The 18,123-nt window shown below is 40.0% G+C and overlaps 1 protein-coding gene across 1 annotated transcript in view; it reads right to left on the bottom strand.

Annotated features, from left to right (window-relative positions):
* PDE4D (phosphodiesterase 4D, cAMP-specific) overlaps positions 1-18,123 on the bottom strand; it is a 1,579,839-nt gene that overhangs the window by 1,549,388 nt on the left and 12,328 nt on the right. The gene's annotated exons all lie outside the window — the stretch shown is intronic.

The raw sequence follows: 18,123 nt of genomic DNA, 5'->3' as shown, positions 1-18,123 counted from the left end.
GCTTCCTTCAGACATCATTCTCAATTCATCAGGAATTGTATTAGCAGGTTCTGGCTAGAGAGACTATCTCCTGTCATCACGATCAATTAATGTTTTCTGGTTAATCAGAAAACATCGGGCCCTATCTAAGAAGCTCATGGTATACAAGGGTCACCCAAATAGCTAAGTGCAGTCCTGGCTCATAATTCCTTCATCTCAACCCCGCAAACAAGAATTAAGATGATCCCATAAAAAGAAAAAGTGCTCAGGAAAGTGAACCTTTTTCTGAACCAAGCACTGTCAGCAAATCTCAGGTATTAGAGCAACTATGGTTGATGGAAAAGTGTCTCAAAATCTGGGCCAAGAATGATTTCTAGGTCCATAAGCTAATTTGTCTGGCCTTGCCGTTTACATAAGCCAAAGAAAGTCACTCATGAGTAAACTAGAGAAAACATTCAGACCCATCCTGTTAGCATGTCAAATCAACTAAGACTGGCAGGGTATTAACTCCATTCCAGGTGACATGGATAAATAGCCCCATTAGTTTCACAGGACCAGCCTCTACCTCAGGAAACCCTAGACCTCGGAACCAGTTTCCTGGTAGGGATCTGCTGACAGTTTCAATGCGGACAGGGAGCCTTATAGTGTAAACCGAAAGAAAAATGGTTGCTTTTTAAAATGTCAGCAAGAAGGCCTGCCTCACCTTAACAAAGCAAAAAAAAAAATGCTTTAATTCAAATTAAAAATCATGATACTAGAGATGGGAGTCTGTGGTCACTATAAGGACAAAGCTCACGTTCTTGGTTCAGATAATAAAACACTTTATCTGGACAAATGGACCTCAAATTAAAATTTGCTCTTGGCCCATGGGGGAAATTTTTTGTTGTATTTTGTTGTTGTTGTTATTGTTTAAATCAGTCTCTCCTAAGGCCATGAATAGGAAATCATACTAATAATGCATGTGACAAAATTCTGAAATATATTACACTTAAAATTAGCATAAACCATCAACCTTTAGTACTCATATATCGTAGTCAAAACTCTTCCAGGTAATGAGACCTGAACAGAAGGATCCATTTATCTGTGGTCTTGCTCTTTGTCTAAGTTTCTCAAACACATTAGGACAACGTCATATACAAAAACTGGCAATTACATTTAATAAGAAAAATGTGGGGAGTGCATTGTTAATAGTTGATGCTAAAACCACGTCTTTGCTTTAAACATGTAAAGCAGTATAACATGGTGGTTGGTAGAAACTCTGGAGTCAGCCACCTGGGTTCAAATCCCAGCTCTGACTCTTAATTGTTGGACCTTGAGCAAGCTACTTAACAGCATTATGCTTCAGTTTCCTCCTATATGAAAGGGTGCCACACACAGTAACTACTTCCTAGGCTGGTGTGAAGATGAAATGGGCAAATACATGCTTAGAACTGAGCCTATTATGTGGTGACTGCTCATTAAAAGAAAACTGTCAGCTAGAAATGGTGGCTCGCCCCTTTAATAATCCTAGCCCTTTAGAAGGCCAAGGCAGGAGGATCACTTGAATCCAGGAGTTTGAGACCACCCTGGGCAACATAGCAAGACCCCCATCTCTGCAAAAAAGAGAAATAAATAAATAAATAGCTGGGCATGGTAGCACACACCTGTAATCCCAGCTACTTGGGAGGCCAAGTTGGGAGGATCACTTAAGTCCAGGAGTTGGAGGCTACAGTGAGCTATGGTTGTGCTATTGCACTCCAGCCTTAGTGACAGAGTGAGATCTTGTCTCAAAGAAAAAAATTTAAAAACACAAATAAAAATGAAATAAAATTGTCATTTGTATTAGGATTAAGCTCACTGCAATAAACATATACAATATTGAAAATGAAGGTGAATTCCATGGAATACTATGCAGCCATAAAAAAGGATGAGTTCATGTCCTTTGCAGGGAGATGGATGAAACTGGAAACCATCATTCTCAGCAAACTATCACAAGGACAGAAAACCAGACACTGCACGTTCTCACTCATAGGTGGAAATTGAACAATGAGAACACTTGGACATAGAGTAGGGAACATCACACATGAGGGCCTGTCAGTGGGTAGGGAGCTGAGGGAGGGATAGCATTATGAGAAATACCTAATGTAAAAGACGAGTTGATGGGTGTAGCAAACCAACATGGCACATGTATGCCTATGTAACAAGCCTGCATGTTATGCACATGTACCCTAGTACTGAAAGTATAAAAGAAAGATTAAAAAAAAAGAAGAGAAGAAAAAGAAAATGAAGGTGAATTAATGAACTACCAGATGTGGTGAAATGTGTCTACTAACATCACATATTGCATTTCAACTGATATTTGTAAGTAATATTTTTCCTTAAGGCCTCTAAGATAACAGCACAGTGAAGTGTGTCGGTCACTAATAATTTTCAGTTTTTTGCCTGGTTCTCATTTGACGCTTTTAACTCTGCCCTGCATTTTGCTGTGTTATGCAAGGACACTAACCCAGAATGTGACACAGAAGGGGTAACTGTAGCAGACATGATTCATATGATAGTTTGTACAAAGTCTAGACCATTTAAAGATTCCTGCATAAGGGGAAAAAAAAATGGAAGTCATTAAGCTTCAGTCATGGTAACCAAACCAAAAATGATTTGAAGGAGGAGAAAAAAGAGGGTTACCTATCATTAACAGCTATGCTGATTATCCAAACTACATGAACCATATGTGGAATTCATGCTTAATTATCAGCTTAAATATGAGCTAATGTTGAAGCTAATTATATTTTCTCCTCCCATTGATGAGAAATTTCTCAGAGCAAGAGAATATCAACCAAGACTTAGACGTGCTCACTAAGAAGCAGTAGAAGAAAGAACAGAGTCTGCTTGGTGAAGGAATAGCCACTCTAGAGAAGGAGTATGGACTTCTATACACAATCATTCATTCATTCACTCACTACTCATGAGTGATCTTCATCCTTATCTTCCTCCACTGTCCACTGTCACATAAATACCCACCCGCCACGCCTACCTGCTTCCTATTCCTGAGAGTCCAGGCTCACACACAGAGTCATGTTTCTGCAAATGCAGCCCCCCTAACTGAACACCTTTCCCCAGCACCCACCATGACGACCAAGAAAAATGAGTTCCTTCACTGGAAACCCCTTCCTAGCCAGCCCCTCCCCATGAAAGGTGGTTACTCCCTGCTGAGTAAATAAATTAAGGAACCATTTACCACATAAATTAGCACTAGAGGACAAAAAAACATTGGAAAAATTGAGGGATGTTTTCAGTTGAACAAAAAAATGCTGTAAAATTGAAACATAAGGTAATTTCTGCAAGATTAAAATTCCAATAAAGTCAAATGTGAGGCTTATTGGACCCACAAACAAACTCTTGACTAAACTTAGGCATCATCTCTGGTCCTTCTCAACAAATGGATAAAGAAATGCAGGAGATCCCAACATAGTCTCTGGAAATTACTGTATATTTGAAAGCTTTGCATGGGGCCTGGCAAGGAGTTGAATGAGATAAGCTAAGTCTCACTTATTCTAATGATCCTGCTCCTGGCAGAAGAATGCACTGGGGGCGGGGGCTATCTCATATTCAGAGGTCAGTAATTACCTCCTCTTCCCCCTCTGCTGATGCAGCTACAGAATCCGACATCAAAATTCCCTCCCAGAGCCACTTGTGCCACTGAGCCTCACCACCTGCAGCACTGCTGCAGTCCAGTCCTGTGACTGAGGGGGCAGTTATTCAGCACTGGACATTCACTGAGAAGAAAATGATGGAAGAGGCTGGAGAATTTCAGGAAAACAATGTATTCTGGAGGACAGCCTTCGGAACTGTGACACAGGTCCAGTTTGTCTTTAGAGCCTTTCCTCCTCACTTCTGACCCCAGAATAGTCTCCCTGGGCTCCCCTGCTTCTTCTTTGTGGCCCACAAAGGGGCCTATCCTCCCTCCCATCAACTAAATCTTTGTGTGTCATCCTCAGAGCAGCAGATTAAACCAGTCCATGAAAATCTTCCTGCTATCTTCCAAGTGGCATCTTCCTGCTATCTTCCAAGTGGCATGTCATTTCAATAGGGGCTTTCTAGAACTAAAGCTGAGAACCAGAGAAATAACCACCAGTGAACATTTCAGGCCTCATGAAGCATGACAGCAAAGATAGAAGGCAGGCAGGTCTTTCTGGGCCCCAGGGAATCACACCTGCATATCAGCTACCTTCCCCTCTCAGAAGTGGGCCAGCCCTATTTGCATAGCCCTGGGCCAAGGAAAAGGCCAAGCTCTCCCTTCTCCATGCAGGGTAACCATCACGATTATACAACCTGTACAACACCTGTAAGTCCCACCTCCATGGCCCCTGTGTCTTCCTCTCTACCTCCAGAGCACAGGCCACCACTAAGCAAGGAAAGAGTTCTCACTTCTTTAACCCTCCCACAATAGAGATAAATGTCACACATAGTGCCTCAAAAACAATTTGGCCATAGAGATACATTTGTACTCACCAGCAACTAAAAGAGACATGAGTTGCTCTATATCTTACAGTCCATGGTACTTTGTCTAACTTTTGTCATGAGAATTTACACACAGAAATCAGAGGAGTGGAAAGAAAGCAGATTACATTGAGTCACACTTGCACTAGGAAATAACACAGTGGCTCTCCAACGTCATGTGCATAAAGATGACCCAAGGCACCTGCCAAAATGGTAGATCCCTTGCTCCCACTACGGGATGCTGATGCCATGGATCTAGAGTAGAATCTAGGAATCTGCCTTTCATTGCCCACACCCACCACCACCCGTCAATGTTTGTAAAGCCAGTGATCTATGGACCACTCCTTAAAACATTGAGACAGTGCATGCAGGCTACTTAACAGAAAACCTGGTACAAGTTTTCAATGCTTACTAGCTAGCATTATTACCAAACAGAATCAATCCCAATTTCAGAGATTCTACTTAGACTTGACCTTTTGCTAAGTGAAAATTGCACATGGGTGCAGAAGTATGGTAGCAAGCCAGGAGTTGTTTTAGTGCAGGAAGAGAAATAAGAAGAGGGATACAGTATGTGTCCTTCTAATAATCCTTTAACCATTAATGAAATCTCTTGAGCCCTAATTATCCCCTATTCCACAGTTTTCAGCAGCTCTGAAAAGATTACACAGGGGTATCTGAAATAATTATCTATGGACCAGAAATTCCCAATGTAAAAAACACTCAAAATACTGCCATTTTTATTTTTCTGCCTCAGATATGGAAAGCAAAACAGGGCTATTTGTTTTGTAGAGCAAAGCAGGCCCCAAGTGAACAGCGAGTTTCAGAATGGCTGAGTCCACCAACTTTGGCACAATATCGGAGAAGTGAATCCCAAACCTGACTGGCTATTGTGCTCCTGTGAGTCTTGGCTATTTCCTTTTGCTGCCAATGTGGGCCCTCTGCAGATGGTTGCAGCTGAGTATGTCTACTTACCTCTTGGACTCACTCCTCACCATAAATGGGATGGCCTTTCAGGAAATCTTCTGTTTGTTTTGCATGCTCCTGAGTATAGGACAAAGCGCTGTTGTGTAAGAACATAAACAACAAAAGCTTTGTTCTTCCAAACCGAGAGGGAAACTGTAGATCTATCCAAAATCACTTGGTCTTAAACTGCCTAAGGATGACAGGAATGAAATATTATTTTAGTCTGACCATCAGCATCCGTCTCTCAATCTCCTCTCTTGGCTTCAGAAAACAATGACTCAATATGGCCTTTTTCTGACACACTGCAGCCTTAGGAAAATACTGCTCTACATATTTGGAACTAGAGCTTTCCCTGCATTAAAATAAGTGGAAGTTATTCAAAAGCCCACGTAGCTTTCTCTCTTTGAATCTTGGGCATAGGGACACAGCTGTTTGTACTCATATAATGAAAGAAAAAAGGAAATTGTGTATGACAAAAAAAAATCAAAATACATTTTTTACTAGGTGCTTGACATGTATTTTATTGCTTGATTCTCACAATAACCTCTAAGAGTTTGGTATTATCTTCATTTTCACTGAGAGTGAGAAAGGTTAAATAATTTTCCCTAAGGACACAGAGTTGATAAGTGTGAGAGGAAACAGTTAAATAGCAAAAGAAGTAAAGGTAGCCCGAAATTCTAACTGTTAACATCTAAATGAACAACCTCCCATATTTCTAGTAATATAACTGTATAGAAATGTGATCGTTGTGTTTCATAATCTGTTTTGCACCATTAAGTAATTTTTCACATTAATATATGAAGCTTTACACCATCATTTCTATTGACTATGCAGGATTTCACGGTAGGTATTTATCATCATTTACTACACCAGTTCTCCTATTGATAAACATTGAAGTTATTTCTCATTTTCCCCATGAATATGCTTTTGCAGACACACTACATAAATCTATTTTTACATTTGTATAGTTGTCTTCTTAGGATAAGTCCTAGACCCAGAATTTCTGGGCAAGAAGATTATACATTTCACATTTCAGTATGTATCGGCCACCTGCCCTCCCACAGGTTGTATCAGGTAGTTGTATGAGCATGCCCATTTTCTCAAACTCGCAGGCACACCAAGTTCAACCACCCATTCACATTTCTGCCAAAATGATGCAGGGAAATGGTAGCATTGTTATCTTTATAATCAGAATACTAATTAGGAGGGTTAGGTGTTAGGCATCTTTTCTTATGTATTGGCCGCTTGCAATTCTTTTTTTTTTTTTGAGGCAGGATCTTGCTCTGTTGCCCAGGCTGGAGTGCAGTGGTATGAACATGGTTCACTGCAGCCTCAACCTCCCAGTCTCAAGTGATACTCCCACCTCAACCTCCCGAGCAGCTGGGACCACAGGTACATGCCACTAAGCCTGGCTAATTTTTTTATTTTTTGTAGAGACAGGGTCTCACTATGTTGCTCAGGTTGGTCTCAAACCCCTGGCCTCATGAGACCCTCCCACCTTGGCCTCCCAAAGTATTTGGATTACAGTGTGAGGCATGGGGCACGCCAGCCACTTGTAATTCTTTCAGAAATCAATTAGTCCTATCCTCTTTTCTATCAAAGTCTGACTCCAAAATTAACTTCAAGTGCTTTCTCCCACCCCTATCTGTTTTCTCATTGTCTGAGCTCTGCAAAGCTGATGTGCTAGTATATTACACACTTTGATCTATTGCCAGGAAAACTTTGGCAACATATTGTCAGGGCAATTAGTCAAGTTCTATAACATATGTTCAAAGAAGGAACACTGGTTTGGTCTAAAGAATAGAAAGCCATAAACTTCTCCTTGGTTGTCTGCTTCAGAAATAGGTCATCCTCTGACTATCAGCAGTTGTTTATCTGAAAAGAAACAATAATCCGTTCAAACTTAAATCTTGTTCTTCTGCACAGAAAAGTTTGGATAATAGAAACAAGGCAAGAACAGTTTGGAGGAACATACCCAGAACCAGTGACTGGAGAGGAGAAATCACACACACACACACACACTTTTCCATGCCCCAGAGTTAGACCACAAAGATTGTGCTGTGACTCAGGTTACAGATGTCTTTGCTCAGATGAAAAGGAGGCCCACAGACATAAAGGAACTTGTCTAAAATCAACCAGCAAACAGCAGTCCACTGACTCCCTGGGCAGAGCCCATTCCACTAGAGGACCCTAGCCAAAGGTGAAGCAGAGCACAAGTTGAGTCCCCAGGGCTTAAAACATTGACTCTCTCTCCCAAAATGCCAGAATTGTGTTAAAAAGGCATTATAAAAAGAATACCCTCACCCCAGTCCCAGAACTTGTGCAAATGGGAGCTGGGCCACGTGGATGGCCAGCATCCTAGCTGCTAAGGTTGGACATGGATCTGACTGGCTGTGGGCAGAGGACTTCAGGGACAATGTCAGGCTGCCCTCTTGTTCCTGTACTCAAGAAAGAATATGATCAAATCCAAACAGCAACACTGGGCTGGTATCCAGCTCTTATGGTATCTAGCTTTTTCTTTACAATATCACTTGTATAATTGCCTTTTTTTTTTTAATGTTGTCTGTTCAAATTTAGCCAATTCCGGGCTCTGAGCTAAAGAAAACAAAGCCTGGCCAGGTAGTGGTCCTATCCTCCCATAAGGGCTTCTGCCTTAGCCCAGTGGAGACTCAAATGTGACCAAGATCTCTGACAGAAGAACTGTACAAGGGCTACCTTATCCCATCTCACATGCAGAAAAATGCATGGACGAATGGCCCCACATTCATTCCACCTAGGTGATCAGTCACCCAATGGCATTAGCTCCCTCTCTATAAAATGCTGCATCATGAAACTCTCACCAAACCCAAACAAAGAGTCTATTCCACCCAACACAGATCCTTTATGAAGCCTAGAAAAGCGGCTTCCTCCATATTTTCTCAGTTTGAAAGCATTTTTGTGAACTCTTTAGATATCCACATGGGCCAAACAGAATAAATAGTTCACACTGAGACTTAAAAAACAACTGGATAAGCGTATTTATGAAACTGGCTTAGAACACAACAGTGGTGATTAGTTTGTGCCAGGAGATGTGCATACATTATGCCATTTAATCTCACAATGACTTTCTAAGGTGCTTCTTTTTACCCACTCTTTATATATAAGGAAACGGGGGAAACAATAAGGAACAGCTTATTTCTAGACTCAGCTGATTCCTCTACAGAATTTCATGAACTTTCATTGAGATGTCAGCAGTTCTTCCAAAGACCAAGGGAAAAGTCTGCCTTGAATGTTAAATGTGTCATGAAAGTTGATTCCTGGCTGCTTCACAGACTGACTCCCCTCAGCTTTCTCTTTGGGGGGGTTAAAAAAAAAAAGCAATCTCATGCTGATGCCTCTCTTTGGAAATGGATATTTTTCACAAGAGAAAATTCTTTCCAAAACTTGGTGCTTATTTTAGGAGAGTTGTGTGGATTCCCAGCCATCTTCACACAGAAAGTCTTATACCTCAGAATCAAGAATAAACTCTTCAAGTAAATTTCAGCAACCCGACTGGTCATTAAAGACTCCAAAAAACAAACAACAAAGAGCCAGACAGGGAGAGTTACACTGCTGGCCCAGACCATTTCTAAATACAAGAATTTGAAGCAGAGGTTTGAAAATTCTTATGCTATATTTCTCTCCTCTCCTTCAGTTCTCCTATTAGCCCTCTTGGCTTCAGGGGTTTTTACTTGCTGATTCTCAAGTTTGGACTACATTTAATTGGTTTTGTTTCCTGACACATTGACTCAATTTTGTTTAGCAAATTTGCTTCTTTTCTTCTCCTCTCCAAATATGATCAAAAAGAAACTAAAACCCAGGCTGGGTGGGGTGGCTCATGCTTCTAATCCCAGCACTTTGGGAGGCTGAAACAGGGTAACTTGAGCCCTGGAGTTTGAGATCAGCCTAGGCAACATAGTGAGACCCCATCTCTAGAAAAATAAAAAAATTAGCTGGATGTGGTGGCCATAACTGTGGTCCCAGCTACTGAAGAGGCTGAGAAGGGAGCCTCTCCAGTAGCTGAACCCAGAAGGTTGAGGCTGCAGTAAGCTATCCATGATTGTGCCACTGCATCCTAGCCTGGGTGACAGAGGCCCAGTCTCAAAAAAAGGAGAAAGAAGAAGACGAAGACGAAGACGAAGAAGAAGAAGAAGGATGATGAGGAGGAGGAAGAGGAGGAGAAGGAGGGAGGAGGGAGGAAAGAGGAAGGAGGACGGAAGAAGGAAGAAGGAAAAAGGAAGAAGGACCTGGTTCCAAGGATGGAAGAAATTTCCACTCGAAAATATTTAAGATTTATTTATAATGCATCTTATGTGATACTACATTAGAGAAATAATTCCATGGATTGTTCAAAATGAAATCTGACTCAGTGCTAAATATCTATAAGGAACTCGGTAAATAGATATTAAGTAATTTACATTCATCAGTATGATAATAATAACAGGTATTTACAAGGAACTTTGCCATTTTCAAAACACTTTCACATATGTCATTTTAAATAACTCTCAAAATTTCATGGAGGACTAAGCAGGGACTTGGTGAACATACATATGAAGTTTATATCCTGACTGTCACTTAGCTATGTGTCCTCAGGCAGCTTACTGAAATAATCTGAGCCTCAGCTTTCTCAGCTGTAAACTGTGAATGACAATTGTTCCTTCCTTGCAGAGTTGATGAGAGACTTAAAGATAATATGTGCCAAAGACACAGCAAGAACCTGACCCATGGCAGGCATTTGGAAATGGGAATTATTGCTATGATTATAAGACACACCTTATATAATTAACTTCTCTAACAGCTGAGGCAACTGAGGCTGAAATAGATTAAATCATTCAACCAGTCACTACAGCCACTACGATACCAGAGCTACAGGTTTTCAATCTGCCAAAGGAGAAGAGTTTTCTGTGCTGTTCCAAAACTCAAAATGTGAAGGTAGAATTATTGCCAAAACAGCAGTGTCAATCTCTAAATCTCTAAAAGAGTTGATCCATGCTTTTGGAGGGAGCTTATCCCTTCAAAGCGGTAATAAAAGTGTTTTGGGGATCTCTTGTAGCCTCTAGCACATGACAGGCAGAACTTTTTTATCTGTATTTTTTTCAGTTCTAGATTTAATATTAGTTCTATAACATAGTTGATATGTCTTATTTTCTTAGAATTTCTTTATAATATGTTACTATATTCAGCCTTATAGACAATAATTTTAGATCTGCCTCCTAAGGTCAGGAAATTTTTAGAACCCTACAACAAGGGCAAAATTCGCTGGTGCTCTCTGTAGCAAGCCTAACTGAGCTTTCATGAAATCACTGAACTAAGCTACTGAAGTTGAGTATCATTCACACATCCATATCTTTTTGATGATGTGGATTGACTATCTGCAGTAAAGATAGCCATACTAGTATCAATATTAACCCTCATGAATAAAAAAGGAAAAGAAAGAAAGTGAGGGAATCCACGATACTCCTTTCCCCACTTACTTAGCAGAAAACAAGACAAAACACAGACAGAGTATTCTGTCGATACGGTATTCTACCTGCTATAAGAACACCAACATTGTCAATGTTTATTTGATACTCTGCTATGTGTGCTGCTTAGCCAACAACTGTTCCAAGCTGTTACTAAATTCTCCCTCGATTTCTTTATTCTTGGCTATTATTTTCTTTGTCTTACTTTGGTCCCCTTGCTTTTTCATATCTACGTTCCTTTGGTATTCCTTGCATTTATATTCACTCCTTCCTTTATCCCTCTGTCCTTTATTATATGAAAGTGCTTTTAGAAGAATCAAGAATCTATGGAAATGTAAGGTTATTGTATCATTATTACTTGTATATTTATTATTCATGTCAAGACATTATTGAATGCCTTTTACATGCTCACTATTGTATCTACCATTTGTTCCTCCTGTTTTTGTCTTATCTGGTCTTCTACAGGTTTATCAGAATACAGCACATAAATATTAATAATAGAAGCAGAGTTGAAGATCATTCTGTTAACTTTTTTTAAATCTGGAAGTATCCAGTGAGCCAGGCAACATTTGTAAACACCATCTGCAAATACAATCAGGGTACCAAAATTACAGAGGAAATCCCAAAGATATGAAAGATGTGTTTCTTGACCTTTGTAAGCTTCAAACCCAGTCAGAATGACAAGTCACATGATAAGCAACTGAACGGGACAGCTGTAAGATGTACAGATAACTAGAGTTCAAACCAAGAATCAAATTTGAGTCAGCCAGGTGGAGTTGATCACATAATATTTTTCTCAAAGTGAATTTTAAAAGGAAAAGGAAAGATGATAAGTCAAAGGGAATAAGGGCATCCTGTCCAGACCCATCAATGTTATTAAATCCATTTCAAAGCCCTCTGCAGTCTCCTGGGGACTATTCAACTCTCTGATGACTTTCCCATTTATGTTTTGAATGTATTATCAAAAGCTCCCTTGGAACTTAAGAAAGCTCTAATATGTCTTTATGCATTTTTTTTTTTTTTTTGCTTCCATGATCTTGCATATAGCTTTTGTATAACTACAGCCTGCTTCTCTAGTTCTTTCAAGGTTTTGTTTTGTTGTTGTTGTTTTTTTAGATCTTTTTAGGTATACATTTGTAGCATGACATGTGAAAGGCAACGTTTTTTAAAAAGCAGTTCTGTAACATCTGCTGTTTGAGGTAGGTGGTATAGTACAGCAGCTCTTGAGACTTTATTTCATCCCTCTCCAGTGCACTGTATTGTCCCTCAGGCAGTTTCATTCTCTCCACAAAGAAAGATCGGGTAACAAAACAGCCTCCGCTACACTGAAATGGGGAAACTAAAACAAAACCATCTAAGCGCAGTCTGAACTTCAGCAAGCTCCAGGCTGAAGCTGATTGACTTCAGTAAGCTCCAAGCTTAGGTTATAATCATTTCCACCGTCTTTTCCAACAGTCTGCATCTTGTTTTTAAAATTTATTTGACATTAAAATTGATGTAATAGCTTTTACTTGAATATTATAATTAATTATGGTTAGAAAAAAAGGGATATTCATTTAAATGAGAAGCCAGATTCCCAATCCCAGAAGAGTTTCTGTCTGTTTAATTGATTTCTTCATGCCATGTGGGGTTTAAAGCCAGGTTGCAAATGGGAGAGCTCCCCTAAACATATCTCCCCCAACAAAAGCATAAAATGCCTCATCTGTCTGCATGTAGGTGACATTCATTTTGTTCCAAAATAAAGGATACAATGTCAAAATCAAATATCTAAATAGAATGAACATAAATCTTACATTTGCTCAAAGGTATGCTTGATCGATTATCCCTGAAAGCTAGCATTGCTTGTGAACAGGGCTTTGGATAACTCCCTAGAGGAAGAAAAAGAGACGAAACACTATAAGACTGCACAGACAGAGCAGAAAAGGTCGACTTTTTCACAATATTTCCAAAGGTCAATGAAGGCAAGGTGCACTGTTAGGACATTAGCATTACTCATTATTCTCCATGCTTGTCAGGACTCTCTTCCTGCCATTTTGCCACATTTAGGAGTCTTGTACAATTTGCCTGCTTGTTTCCAATCAGGCAAATTTAATAAAGTCTCATTTTCACCATATGACTTTGAGTTTTAAACCAATAACATTGGGACAAAGGCTTTTGTCTTGCTGGTTATCCTTTTCTCTACCCAGCTCTGTCTTCTGGATGAAGAAGAAAGAGCTCTCAAACCCAGAAAGCATATCAATGTACATTCTTCTCCACTGCGAAACACTGAGCTGAGCACTCTATATAATACAGCCACGGGAATTTGCACACTGCAAGACGTGTTATTTGCCTGGTTCTTTTCATCATAGGTTTGATTTAGCAGGCAAATTTACAAAATTACAAATTTACAAATTTACAGATTATATCAGTGCTGACGGATATACCCCGAGGCCACTTCGAAGTCAGACCTTAGGTTTATGGAAATGAAACAAGCATAGTACTTCAATTACAAATACCTACTTTACATTCTAATGTACACATAAAAATGCTCATCCTATAAATCCTGGCCTTGAATTCTGACTCAATTAGAGGGTCTCCTGATTTGGTCCTTAGCTCCTTCCTTAGGGTGCCATTTTAATTCAGTCTGCATTCACACATACATAAATCGAGATCCACTGTCTTACCTAATACATGTATCTCTTTGCCAAATGGCAGGCTTTTGGAGAGATTAAAAGTGATGCTGCCTGTCTCTAGCCCAGTCAGGAAGCAGCTGAAAAGCCCACACAGCCAACACAATTTGCATCTTCTTCATCAAAGCTTTCAAAGTACAGATGCCAGCCTGTTGGTACCAGGGTGGATTAGAACATTCATCTCCTCTGCATACTGTCTGAGATCCAGATGGCAAGCTCTGAAAGGTGGCTGGCTATGCAGAGACAGGCAAACAGGCAGTCAGCATCATTGCAGTGTCTACTTCTGTAGGGTATGTAGGAAAGGACACAGTTCCTGTTCTGGAAGAACTGGAACATGTATTCACTCACATATACACACCAACTTGCACATGTATGCACAAACAGGCACACAAACATGAATGCATATGTGCACACATGTGAATACATTCATTCTCATGCATACCTATGTATGCACATATGCACATGTGTTCCTGATATAATGGGAAAATACTTTGGGAAATCTCAAAAAGAATACAAATTTTTTAATTAATGCAAAAGTACTACTGAGGCTCTGACGTTTGCAAGAGACTATTTCATGAATGCTTCCTCTACCTTACAAAATTAAAAACCAGGATAAAGAAACAAAGGGAAAAGTGGTAAATAGTTGAAAAACAGAATAGCAAAAATTATATTCCCAGCAGAGGAGAAAAAAAGGCTAATGCTGTCAAAGAAAAGCAGACAGAATTTAGTATTTTTTTTTTTTTATCAGAGAAAGAACAAAAAGGAATGGCAAGCAGGAGAGGCCAGAGTTGCAAAGGAGACTGAGTATGAAGGTGTAAGATGAAATGATACTGTGGGAAGAGAAGGGCTTATAATTGAATTAATGTGAAATAACTGAGACTGCATTTTAACTTCCAGCCAAAATGAGTGATGAGACATTTTAAAATGTAGAAACTAAGAAACAAGGATAGGACTTCCCTTAAGGAAATCATAGTTCAAGTGGGACAAAATATGGTTTCAATATTTTTTCTGATAATAAAAATATATAGTCATTTAGACAATTTGAAAAATACAAAAAGAAAAAAATAAAAAGGAAAAGAAACACCTGTAGTCCCAGTACCGAAAGATAATCTCTGTTAACATGTTATTCTGTTCACACATAAACAAACTGTGATTGTGCTATATATGCCATGATTATTTTCACATCATGTCTTGTCATAAACAATTTTTCATAATATTAAGTGATTTTTTTTTTTTTTTTTTGGTAGAGTCTCACTCTCTCGCCCAGGCTGGAGTGCAGTGGCACAATCTTGGCTCAACCTCTGCCTCCCAGGTTGAAGCTATTCTCCTGCCTCAGCCTCCTGAGTAGCTGGGACTACAATCACCCACCACTACGCCTGGCTAATTTTTGTGTTTTTAGTAGAGACAAGGTTTTGCCATGTTGGCCAGGCTGGTCTCGAGCTCCTGACCTCGGATGATCCACCCACCTTGGCCTTCCAAAGTGTTGGGACTACAGGCTTGAGCCACCGCACCTTGCCTAAGTGATATTTTAAAACTGCAATTGTTAGACACTTTGATTCCTAGTTTTCATATTATGAACAAAAATGCTATAAATATCTTTATACATAATTTCTAATTACTTCCTTTTTCTAATTGCTTTCTTAGAATATATTATTGAAGGACAAATTTGGTATCTGGTGCAAAAAGTACAAAATATCTTTTTAGAAAATTCATACCAATTTATACTGCCACTGACAATATAGGAAGTTTTATTTCGCCACATCCTAGCCAACAGTGAGCATTTTATGTATTTTTTTAATTTTTTTATTTTTTTTTATTATACTTTAAGTTCTAGGGTACATGTGCATAACATGCAGGTTTGTTACATATGTATACTTGTGCCATGTTGGTGTGCTGCACCCATCAACTCGTCAGCACCCATCAACTCTCATTTATATCAGGTATAACTCCCCAATGCAATCCCACCCCCCTCCCCCCCATGATAGGCCCTGATGTGTGATGAATCTTCTGCTAGACTGATAGGGGTACAAAATACAATATCAAGACACCACCCCAAATAAAGTTTAGTATTTATGGTGCACAGTTAACCTCAGAATATGCACAGAAGTTCTTAGACTTTTTGGAATCATGAACTCCTTTGAGAATCACATGAAAATTTATGAGCTTCTTTCTATAAAAATATTCATATACAGCAAAATAGACCCCTTGGAGCTCATCCTGGAACAACCTCAGAATGACTTATAAACATCTGACCTAAGTGGAAATTCTGGAACTTGAGCTCATTTTAAGCCAGAACTCCAATAACTAGTTCATGCGCATAGAACCTGTATGGTTTAGTGGGAAAGGATTCAGTTTCAGCCATGAGGCTTGGTTTTCAGTTCTAGCTCTACATCTAAACATGCTCAGGTCCTTGTCACATACTGGGCCTGTAGGATCCCTTCCATCTATAAACCCCCGAAGCTCTAAGATAATGTCAACCTTCACTAGCATGTTGTAGACACCTACTCTGTGGACAATATGTGGTTATTTCCTGTACCTAGGCTGGGTTCCTTGATGTTCAGGACCAGCAAAAACCTTCTTTGACTCTAGTTGATACCTGTTCCAGGAATACAAATTAATGTCAATACTGTTGATCACACACATCTCCTGTCTTCCGTGATCAATTGGGAATTCCTTGAGAGCAAAAACTGTGTCTAGGTCAACTTTACCTAACTTACTCAACACATTCACCAGTAAACATCTGCTAAAATAAACCAAAACAAAAGAGGATTTTATTTAGAGTTTTGTTTGAAACAGAAGAGAATAGAGCGTCCTCCCAAGTCAAATAAAAGGAGTTCCATTTCACTTGAGTTGACTATAATTCTACAAAATGTCTAAACGTGCATATGCACTGACCAACGAAAATGTTTAGAGAGTTGATTCTTGTTATTTGTGGCAGTTCTGTAAAGTCACTGAGAACACTGAAATAGCAAATACTGAACCATTGCTCCAGGGGAAATGTCAAATCAGGTTTCTGCAAGTTCTGGTCACAATATTTTCATCAACTAAGCAATACATAACTTTGTCTTTTGTGTGTTTCTATTTAAAGATACCTTATTTAATATATATTGTTAATTCATTAACACCAAACACCCTGCCAGCAGCTCTATAACTCATGTCTGAACAAAGTTTATCTGACATGCAGATTTCTTTTTTTCTTTCTTTTTTTTTTTTTTGAGACACAGTCTTGCTCTGTCACCCAGTGCAGTGGCATGATTTCGGTTCACTCCAACCTCCGCCTCCCAGGTTCAAGCTATTCTCATGCCTCGGCCTCCTGAGTAGCTAGCATTACAGGTGCACACCACCAAGCCTGGCTGATTTTTATATTTTTAGTAGAGACGGGGTTGCACCATGTTGGCCAGGCTGGTCTCAAACTCCCGACCTCAAGTAACCCACCTGTCTCAGCCTCCTGAAGTGCTGGGATTACAGGCGTGAGCCAGGAAGCCCGGCCAGATTTCTTATTACAGCCTTCTTGTGCTTAGGAGCACTGGACAGCACTTGAGCACTATGCTTGGAAACCATTTCACATGACAAAATCACCAGCAAAAACCACAAGAATTCAAAAACACAGCATTAAATTTATCACGGAAGAACACTCGCTTACAGCATGAGGGCTGAAACACGACGGCTGAGCATCCCTTGTTCACCCTCAGCTGGAAATACGCATGTGGCATAGCTTAAATTGTTCACTGTTTCGCGCTCATCCACAAATGGCTGCAGAAGCACCGCGAGGATTGCTTTCGGGATTACAGATAAATTTCAGCAAGTAGGTGGATTTGCAAACACATAATCTGTGATAATGAAGATTGACTGTACACTGATTTTCTCTCCATTCAACTATTATTAGATCATTTCTCACACTGGAGTTCCCCCTCCAATGCTAAGATTTTTTCTCTCATTTCATGTTTCTTTCCCTTCACCCACCTCTGACTTCACCTTCTGCTTCTTGGCTACGCTTCTGGCCTTGCATGCCCACAGCTTCTGCCTTTTTCTCTCCCAGTTGTGCCTGACCTTTTCTTGCAGTCTTCTTTCATACTCTGTCCTCCTGCTCCACCCCTTTCCTTATTTTTGTACTCAGTCTCTTAGACAGCTACACTCTTTGGAGATACTTCTTTTAAAATTAGGTTACATTTATTAACATTTATGGTGAATGCTTGGCCCAGTGAGCTTCCCTGGTCCAAGACAGGACCTTTGGGTATGGAGGACGATGAAAGGGAATTAATGGGGTCAGGGCTGGTGCCAGTGGGACCAGTATAAGGGCTGAGGAACCAACCCATAGGTGAAGAAGGAAGAAGAGAAACATCACAGCTAGTTCCAGCACAACAGATCCCATCAGAAGACAACTCTGAGGAAAGATAAGGAGAGGCCAGGCCTTGAGCTAAGGGGAAGACAAAGTATAGGGAATGTCCAGGCAATAAATGGCTCTGCAGGAGCCCAGGGAATCAAAAAAGAGCAGAGTAAGAGAACCCTAAGCAACAGCTCCTGGGAGAACAGTGAGACGTTCTCTGGCCTCCTAT

The sequence above is a fragment of the Colobus angolensis genome, unplaced genomic scaffold, assembly GCF_000951035.1.
Source record: "Colobus angolensis palliatus isolate OR3802 unplaced genomic scaffold, Cang.pa_1.0 Scaffold212, whole genome shotgun sequence".
Classification (NCBI taxonomy): Eukaryota; Metazoa; Chordata; class Mammalia; order Primates; family Cercopithecidae; genus Colobus; species Colobus angolensis.
The sequence above is the reverse complement of the archived record's forward strand: the minus strand, read 5'-3'. Positions and strand labels throughout refer to the sequence as shown.